The sequence below is a fragment of the Hibiscus syriacus genome, unplaced genomic scaffold (genome assembly GCF_006381635.1).
Source record: "Hibiscus syriacus cultivar Baekdansim isolate YM2019G1 unplaced genomic scaffold, ASM638163v2 tig00110413_pilon, whole genome shotgun sequence".
NCBI classification, from domain to species: Eukaryota; Viridiplantae; Streptophyta; class Magnoliopsida; order Malvales; family Malvaceae; genus Hibiscus; species Hibiscus syriacus.
Genome location: NW_024062728.1, coordinates 224,538 through 234,334, shown reverse-complemented (window position 1 = coordinate 234,334; position 9,797 = coordinate 224,538). Strand labels below are relative to the sequence as shown.

Genomic DNA, 9,797 nt, shown 5'->3' with positions numbered 1-9,797 from the left:
ATGTGTTACGATTACGACATGTATTGCTTCAGTTACATCGCTATACGAGTACATAGTTGACTATCACAAAACATGGTATGCAAGGTATCAGGCCCAACAAAAATTATTTGGCCAATGAGAGGAATCATACAATGAATTGCTACCATGGCTTAAATTGATGCAGAAACACATTTCAGGAATAATTGTGAAATTGGAAATAGTCATGGCGTGCGAAAATGATTGTGTTGTACAAGGTGTCTACCAATTTTACCGGCTTATTTAGATTTTTTTCGTAATGCTTTAATGCATTCTGACACTACAAGTCGGTTGTTCAAATCGACGACACTTTGTTATTTGATCGATACAGTCAAATAATGTTATTGACGATTGCACAAGACGGCAACATAAAAACTATTCCCATCGGCTTCGCAATTGTTGAAAAGAAAGATATCGACTCTTGGGAATTCTTCCTTACAAACTTACAAACATATGTTCTATCACATCTGATGCATGATAGAGATGATGTGATTTGTCTTATTTCTAGCAGAGGCGCTGGTATCAAATACGTACTCCAGCATATGGGCCTGTCTTGTCAACCCTCTAATGACATATTATCGTAAACTATTTGCAGAAGTTCAAGAGTCAAGATTAGTGTCTAATGGTGCTTCGAATGGGTACGACTTTCACCTTTTGATTTATCATATCTTTATAAAAATTATTTCAAATTAATTGTTCCACTTTTTATTGATAGGTTACACACAGTTCGTACGTGAGTTTGAGGACCTGATGTAGGAATTGAGATATAAATTATGAGGGCTTTATTTACCTTGCTAGAATCCCAAATGAGAAATGACTTTGATCATTTGATGGGGGTAGACTGTATGGTCACGTGACAACGAACTTGGCTGAGATAATAAATTCATCACTAAAGGGAGTACGTCATTTGCCTATCACGTCCGTTGTTAAAGAAACATATTATCGACTGGAAACCTTTTTCGCAACCTTAGGAAGGAAAGCAGTTCACTGGCAGGTGGCCACCAAATCCACCCAGACTTCTCAGAAAATTGCAAACATTCCAACACCATTCCAACGTGATGAGTGTCGTACGCTTCTTTCGCGAAATGTCATTATTCCGTGTATCATAATTTGCAAGGAGATTGGAAGGCATACAACATAACACATATGTGGTTAATTTATTAGAGAGAGAAAATGCTAGTGTGGATTCTTCCAAACTTTTAAATACTCGTGTGTGCACACCATTGTTGTTGCTGCTTTTGTTCGGATACCCTAAATAAGATTCATTGATCGGGTTTACTTACTTGAAACTATATTCAAGGTTTATGAATACGAGTTCCCTCCCATTGGAAATGAATTGGACCAGGATGAAGCTGATGATGAACCCATAATACGACTAGATTATGCACTACGACGAAAAAAAATCGGTCATCCACAGTCAACTCGAATTTTTTGTGACGAGGATTTGGTCGAACATCAAGAAAAAACTGAACAATCGAAATTATGCTCTATATGTAGAAATCTCGGACACACGAAGAACAAATGGCTCAATCGTTCAAGCCCATGTATCAATTAAATGGGTTTTTTGTATTATTTCTTTTTTAATTAACAACACATATTACTCATATTTATAAGTAAAAAATAACACTCCAATATGTCTATTAAACCATTTTTCTTTTTCCTTCACAAAACCATGATTTTTAACAATTTTCAACATCATTTTTACCCTGCTTAAAATGTCTTATATATATTGATATTATAGTCATCTTAAACATAAATTGTAACACTACGTGTTTATAATTAAAAATTAATAAAATAGTTTTTCACCCGAAAATAGTATCCGAACAAGGATATGGACACTAAAGAGAGAGAAATAACCTCGCGCTTTGCAGGCTGCGAGGTCCTTTATAAATCTCGCGATATTTTGGAATTATAAAGGCTACATTGCGCTTCACAATGTGCGAGTTCATTTTATCCAATTGTTTTATTGGCTTACTTGGAAAGTGTGCCCACGTCAGATATATATCGGGTGTTGGAGGGTGCGAGGTCATCTGATGTGGACGCTTTGGGGGTTGTTCTTCCAAATAATTTCTAGAGGGCCCTATTTTTTAAATAATTATTTATTTGAGATTTTTATTATAAAATTGCAAGAAAAATACTCCAAATTACACATGTAGGATGACCTCGTGTTCTGTAAAAATGATGCAAAACATCATTTTCTTTTTCAAAACGCGAGATCCATCAACTTCTCAGATAACTTCATTTAATTTTTGGATAAAAGACACAATAAATGAATGAAACTCTTCTTCGTAAAATGTGAGGTCTGACCTCACTTTTTACATAATTCGAAATTATTCTACATGAATATTTTAGGGAATATTTTCCAATTGATGTTATTCGGAGATTTTTTTAATAAAATAATAAATGAGATTTTTTCATTTAATAATGCCAATTATATATGCCCCTTCTATTTTTTTAAAATGGTAATAAAATTAAGATTCATTCATCGTATGTGACATGTATATTTTTTTTGTATAACTACCGATATTCAATTTATTGATAAACTAATCCAGATCAAGTATTGCAAAAGTAAAGATGAACCTCCTAATCCAATTTGCTACATAATAGTGTTATTATAATGTAAAACTATGTTTGTTTCATTATATAATATTTTTAATAAATAAAATATAAAATAATTTTATTAATTTAGTGTGTTGTTTTATTGAATGTCCTAATTATTAAAAGTCATAAAATGACCATCGATTAAATGACATTATTTTTTACCAGTTTTCCAATTATTTAAAATTGCCAAATAATCGACTATTCAAATATTTCAATATCGTCCATTCTGTTAAAAAATTGACATCAGTCTGAGCAAGACATAACCTTATTGACTATGGTATGATAAAATATGGTCTCAAAATCCTAAACGACTATTATTCTCAATCGATAAGTTAACGTCCAGCTCAGACTGTCGTCAAATTTTTAACGAAAAAGAACAAGTTTGAGAAGTTGAGGGACCATTTAGAAACTTTTAATAATCGAATAAATCAACAAAATAATGTCCTATAGTCGGATGATCATTTTATAGCTTTTACTAGTAGGAGACTCAACAAAACAATGTCCTATAGTAAGGGCACTATTTGTATAATTTACCCTATTTTAATATGTATGAACTTATCAAATAACCTTAGTGGTTAAATGCGGTGTTATTCTCTCTTCAGATCTTGGGTTCAAGCACATGCATCTGCAAGATGTGTGTGCATTATTAATGGCCAAGAAAAATTCTGAATAGATACCACCTTTATAATCATTCCAACTATTAAAAAAATTAATATGCATTCATACAGAAGATTATCATAGAGCCTTCTCACATCTATGTTCAGAGAGCAGTCTCATACATATTAATAAAGGAGACAATATATTGCTTATCTATGTACTTGTGTATGAAGTTTGCTGCATTGCTGTCAGTTTCAAGCTACAACCTTTACAGCTCTGTCGAGGCTTTTTTTCAAGTTATACAAGTTCCCTGCTGTTAACATGTTCTTATGAGCTTTGGGGTCCATGACCAAACGAACTTTTCAGTTCTGAAATCTATAGCCCTTCGTTTACGTTCTCTTGAAGTTTCTGTAGAGACATCCTTCAATGGTGGTTCCGGATTTCCGGATCCTGCTGCCTCCATGATCCGGTTCACGATCTTCAACACCTCGCTCATATTGGGGCGTGACTTTGGGTTTCTGACTAAGCATCTGTTGGCCACAACAGCAAGCCTTTGCGCTGACTTGAGTTGGTATTTCCCGTTCAGTCTAGGGTCCAATATCAACTGAAAATTCCTATCAGATAGGTATGGTTTCACCCATTGCAAGAGGTTTTGCTCATTCTTGGGTTTGCTTTTGTCTAAGGGGCGCCTACCGGTAATGAGTTCGTAGAGGAAGACCCATAGCTCCACACATCGATCTTAGATGTCAAATGTCCGTCTGGTGTATTCAGGAGCTGCATATCCCATTGTTCCGACAACCTATTGAAGATCACCAGTTTGATGCATTTAAGGATTGATGAACAAATATTTAAGTACTGGCAAGAAATTTTGACTGCATAAACTGAACACTTAACACCTAACAAAGAATTAAAACCATTTCTTCCTCATGTAATTTGCGATTACCCTGGTTGTGTTTTCGATTACCGAAGGACAACCTTCTTTATCTTAAAAAGGATGAAGCCATCCATTAGTTCAGATATGCTCTCAAGGCAATACGCAACATCTAAACTAATCGAATAACATTTGATTCATGTAAAATAAAAACTTTAGAGGTTTTAACCATTAAGAAACCTACTAGAGATGAAAGAAAATTCAGACTAAAAGGAACATACCGCTGTCGAGACATGAGTTAATCCTTCTGAAGGACCCAACCTAGCTAATCCAAAGTCTGACAGCTTCGCATTCCATTGCTCGTCTAGAAGGATATTAGATGATTTAAAATCCCTGAAGATGATCTGCAATGATATATGACAAGTAACCTATATTAGTATCCTACGGGGAGAGAAATTTAATAAGTACAATGCAATACTGATAATATCTGAAATGGGAACTTAAAAACATCATACCTGGAAATCCATTCCTTCATGTAGGTATTGTAACCCACGAGCTGCATCTTGGGCTATTTTCAATCTCATCGCCCAGGAAAGAGTTGTCTCGGACTGGACAGATAAATGGTTTTCCACACTTCTATTGGGCATATATTCATATATCAAAAGCCTTTGGATTCCTCTTTCATCGTCTTCAGCACAGTAACCACTAGCTTTACAAGATGGATGCCAACCACACCAAGCACATTTAATATTGGTGTAATAACATTACTGAGACACTGTACTAAAACATCAATTTTGATGAGTACATAATCAAATTCATTGAGCAGTTGAAGCCTTCAGTTCAACCTGTTATTAAAGAATTTATCTCTACCAAGTTATTGCCTGTCACATAATAATGTTCGAGGCAATCAAGTTGAATTCAGTGGATTTGGATTAACTCTGCAGTTTTCTATAGGACTGAGACACGTGAAGATGCATATGATATTGAAAGTTTCCATTATAACGACTCAATATATAAACCACTCTACTCATGGCATTTCAAAACTTGAATACATAGAAGGCAGAATAACTCAAAGAGGAACTTTTGATATGTTTTTCAGTCAAGGAACCTTGCCTGCAGCCCCCTTTTACCAAGCTGTTTCACTGCTACTTCGACCTTTTGAGATGGATCTTCGGGACTCTTGAGAGAACCTTTGTAAACACACCCGAATCCACCCTCTCCGAGCATGAAAAAGCGACTAAAGTTCTTGGTGGCTGATTTAAGCTCAGAAACTGTGAATACCCTTAGATTGCTGGGTCTTTGGGACATGCTAGGAAAAGAGGACTGCCTCATGGACTCTGTGCTGACGCCTGAGACATTCTGAGAATTCAATTCAGATCCAGACCACGCTATTTCAAGATCGGTGCATGTAGAATTCATAGACCGATTCGAAACTGATCTGGAGGTCTTTGGTTCATCTTTTTTATGCCAATTGGGGAATGTAAAACACTTCATAGCCCTCAAAGAATTCAACACAAAATAAATCCACTATGCAAATCCAGAAGCAAGAGAGAGATAGATATGATCAAGCAAAACAAAGATTATCAATCCAACCTGCAAAGTCGAGAGCTAAATATAAGAATCAAGTTCATTTCTGCAGAAGAAAAACTATAACACATTCCAAGGAAATATCAAATTCACAAGGATCCATGGCAAAGAGTTGAAAATGAAAAAGAAATCGATATCATACATAATGAAAAGTCAAGTAAGAGAAATAAAGGGAAGAAAATGTTTTAAATTCTAATAATTCCAAGGACTCCCGCATCCTAGCCAAAAAATAACTTTTTTGTATCATAACCAACAGTCAAGAAAAATAAAAGCAAAAGAAACAGAAATTTTGCTTCTTAATGCTTAAACAAACCATTATTATGAAAAAATAATCTGTCCTACAAGACAAAATCGAAGAAACTTGCCTGATCTCACCTTCAATTATCCTGTTTGGAAAGGCAGAAAATTGGTTATCGATCATGAAAAAGCTTCACAATTTAACCAATTCAAGAAAAACCCATTAGTCCAAATACTTAAAAAACCTAAAAAAATGCTTGGAATTTACGGAAGAACAGTGTTAAATTCTATAAAAAGAAGTCTGAACACGGCAGCTGAGCAGCAGGAGGGGCAACAAGTCATACGACCAACCAACCCAGGGAAAATCTATTGCAAATTGGAAGGGAAACTAGGTGGTGTGAATGGGTAGTTTGAAAATGAAGATGAGATTACAGGGAGAAAAAAAAAGACTTGTTATTGTTTCAGTGTTTATCAAGGAAGGAGGGAAGAAAATTCATGTTTCCGTGATGCTTACGATGGATTGCTTGGTTTGTTTGAGTCCATCCAAGTCAACGTGGTCTTAAATACCCACTTTTGTATACATTATGCTGCGATAATTATATATAATGAGGATAAATTGTTTTAATGGTTACAGGACGTTTAGGATATTTATAATTTAGTCACTGAAATTAAAAACAAAACTTTATTAGAGTTACTAAACTTGAACATAAACTTAAAGAATATTTTTATTTCGATCCTTGTCTTTAATAACAACTGAATCAATATGTCATCTGTCATTTTTAATTAATGTTCTCTTACATATGAGTCTCATATTAAACAAAATTATTTTTTTAATCTTTTATTAAGCTTAGGTGATTTTGGTAGGTAGATTTAGATTCGAGGGAGAGAGTTCTTTTGAAAAGATAACGATTAGGTCACGGTGGTCGGAGCCGTGGCCGAGGCAGTGGTCAGAGGTGAATCGATGGTTGTGTTTTGAAAATAGGGGATGGGTTAATAGAATTTTGGGAATTTTAGAGAGGATGAGATAAATGAAAAAAAAAAGAAGAAATAAGAGGCTATTTATAGAGGACATGTGTGTAGTTAGGGAATGGTTAAATTATTTCCTCACTTCATGTAGTTTTGATGCACAATTCATTTTGATCCCTACCTGTAATTTAACCTATGAATTTTAATTTTAATTCAATTTAATCTTTATTTTTTATTTTATTTAATTTTTATGATTTGGTATATTGACTTTTTGTTATTTTGCAACATTATTTTTTCTTTTCCTTTTTTTTACTAATTCTTTTTTCAAGAAATTTATTCTAATATCTCAAAATCCCGTCAAAGGTAAGTAATTATGGATCAAACTTTTAAATTTTCATCTAAATTTTAATTTTCGTAATTAACACAACGGATAATCATGTTGGTACCAAAAGAGCAATTCAATGGTGCCCATCCTTCCTCGTTTGTAAACAACTCTAGAATCTGACAAGTTTCTTGTAAGATGCATGTAACACCCTCGGACAGATGCTGATGACCCTATCCGATCCGAGGTGTCACATAAATAATTTATATATTAAAAGTAGAATTTAACAATATCCAAAAATAAAACAAATTTCAAACTCAGGTATAAAAACATAATACAACCTACATGTTCTCTGATCACATGCACCGTACTCCGCAAGCAATGTCGGTGGAACTTCTTTACTGATGTCGATAGTTGCACTGATTTGATTCTTTTAACCTGAAATAGTGAGTAAAAGAGTGAGCTTTGGGAAGCTCAGTAATACAGAACTACCAAGTGATGCTGAAGGACATACAAATAAATCGAAAAACATAAATTTTCCTTGTTGATTCAAACGTTTACATATTTTCGTGAGGAGTTGAAGTTCCATTGATATTTCTTCAAGTAACAGATAGTAAAATTTCAGTTTAGAGGAAATATTCAGAGTACCTAGTTTTCAGGAGATCGGAATAGGATGTTTAGTGTGTTCCAACCAAAACCAATGAAAAGATACAAATCTTTTTAAAACATTAACAATTTAAAACATATTTTTAAAACCATAGAAGAACCCTCCAACTAAACACCTTTATGCAATTCCCCAGAACTGCATCCATAAGGACTTACCCTAAGCACACAACAAAAGGAACCACCCTAAGGGAATGCCTTGGGGCCTAAAGGATTACCCAAGGGTCTCCTTAGGTCCATAAGGATTTACCAGCTTGATTAGAGTTGAACCACCATACTCCAGGATCCTACCCATACAGTATCCAGTGGAAATCAGATTTAACAATAAACAATAATATCATAATTGTGCTCCAGTAAAATCTCCTAAGTGTAATAATGAAATAAACTATATAATTGCCTTCCACCTATACACTATATGAAGTCCCATGATTTACCCAAGGGAGTGCCTTGGGGCCTAAGAGCCTACCCAAGAAAGTTTCTCAGGGCCTCGGAGCCTACCCAATGGTCACCTTTGGTCTGTCAGGATTTACCAGCTTGATCAGAGCTGAACCTCCATACTCCAGCCTACCCAGATAATGTACCAACAAAATAGTTCAAGTAGAAACCAATATATTCCATGATCCATAAATCAGGAACGATCATATTTTCTAGTGAAACAGGAAACCAGATAACACATTCAGGTAACCATTGTTCATAAACCAGTAGATTCCATGATCCATAAATCAGAAACGATTATATTTTCCAATGAAAACATGAAATCAGAGAACACATATCATGTGTCCATAGCTCATTAACAATAAATTAAAACATCAGTGAATTCGTAATTTTGGAAAATCACGTTTTAAAACAGGTAAAAAATTATATGTCATATAGGGAACACACTAGAGGATCTAGTTATTTTTTAGAGGTACTTAGTATTTATCAGATAGGGAACCATGAAACTTTTATAAATTGATAGGATTTAAGAATTAAGATCCCTATAAAAAGACAACTGACAGATTCATCAGTCATTCAGTTATTTCTCAAAGGCAATTGATCGTTACCAGGAAGGATAAACATATAACTTTTGTAGATTTGAAAGAATTCATATTTGAGGTCCCTATAAAAAGTTCATTCATTAGCAAATCTAGTCAACATTTAGAAATTGATGTTTCAAGAATCATTAAGAATTCGAGTGTATTAAAAAGGTACTCAAGAGTGTTTACATCAAGATTTTTGAAGATCTAGATATAACATTATCGTTTCCATTATTCAGACAAATAGGATAATTTGAACATTTTAATTTTTGATGGATTCTTAGTAGCTTAATCCTAAGGGTGAAACGATGATTTATGGTATTTAAGATTCATGTTGATTTATCAGTATATCGATCCATCTCGAACCTAACAAATCCGAAAACTGTGATATATGTCAACCAGTCAAATCGATGTGCTTCAAGGATCTTCACACTTTAATATTGGCAACTCTTGTAGAAATGATCATTTTCAGAATCATCGTTGAATGGATCTTAGGGAGACAAACATGTATTCCAAGGGTATTTATTTCATTTTTGTATTGCAACGGTGTCATGAAATGTCGATATGATGGATTCGTGGTTTAAAACCCTTATAGACGGTACAACATATAAGTTTATTAGCATTTACAGACTCATACAAGTCATTCTCTTAATTCTATGTCATTAAGGGTACTTAGGTTATTTAGTAGTCATGTGTATCCCGGTCATTTCAGAGTTTACAGAGTAATTCAGTCATTTCAATGATTAAGATATGTACAATACTTCAATTCAGTTCAACCTTGTCATATAATATAAAATTTACACTTCAAGGGTAATTATGTAATTTCATAATCAGGTAGTTTCGGTATTAAAGTTTTTTTAAACGATGATAACTAAAATTTAGATGTTCCGAGGTTATTTCCTCTTCCGGATAATCGTTGAAC

At 34.1% G+C, this 9,797-nt stretch overlaps 1 pseudogene; it reads right to left on the bottom strand.

Moving 5' to 3' along the window:
- Window positions 1–3,351: 3,351 nt before the first annotated feature.
- Window positions 3,352–5,751, bottom strand: LOC120124116 (annotated as a pseudogene).
- Window positions 5,752–9,797: the final 4,046 nt, after the last annotated feature.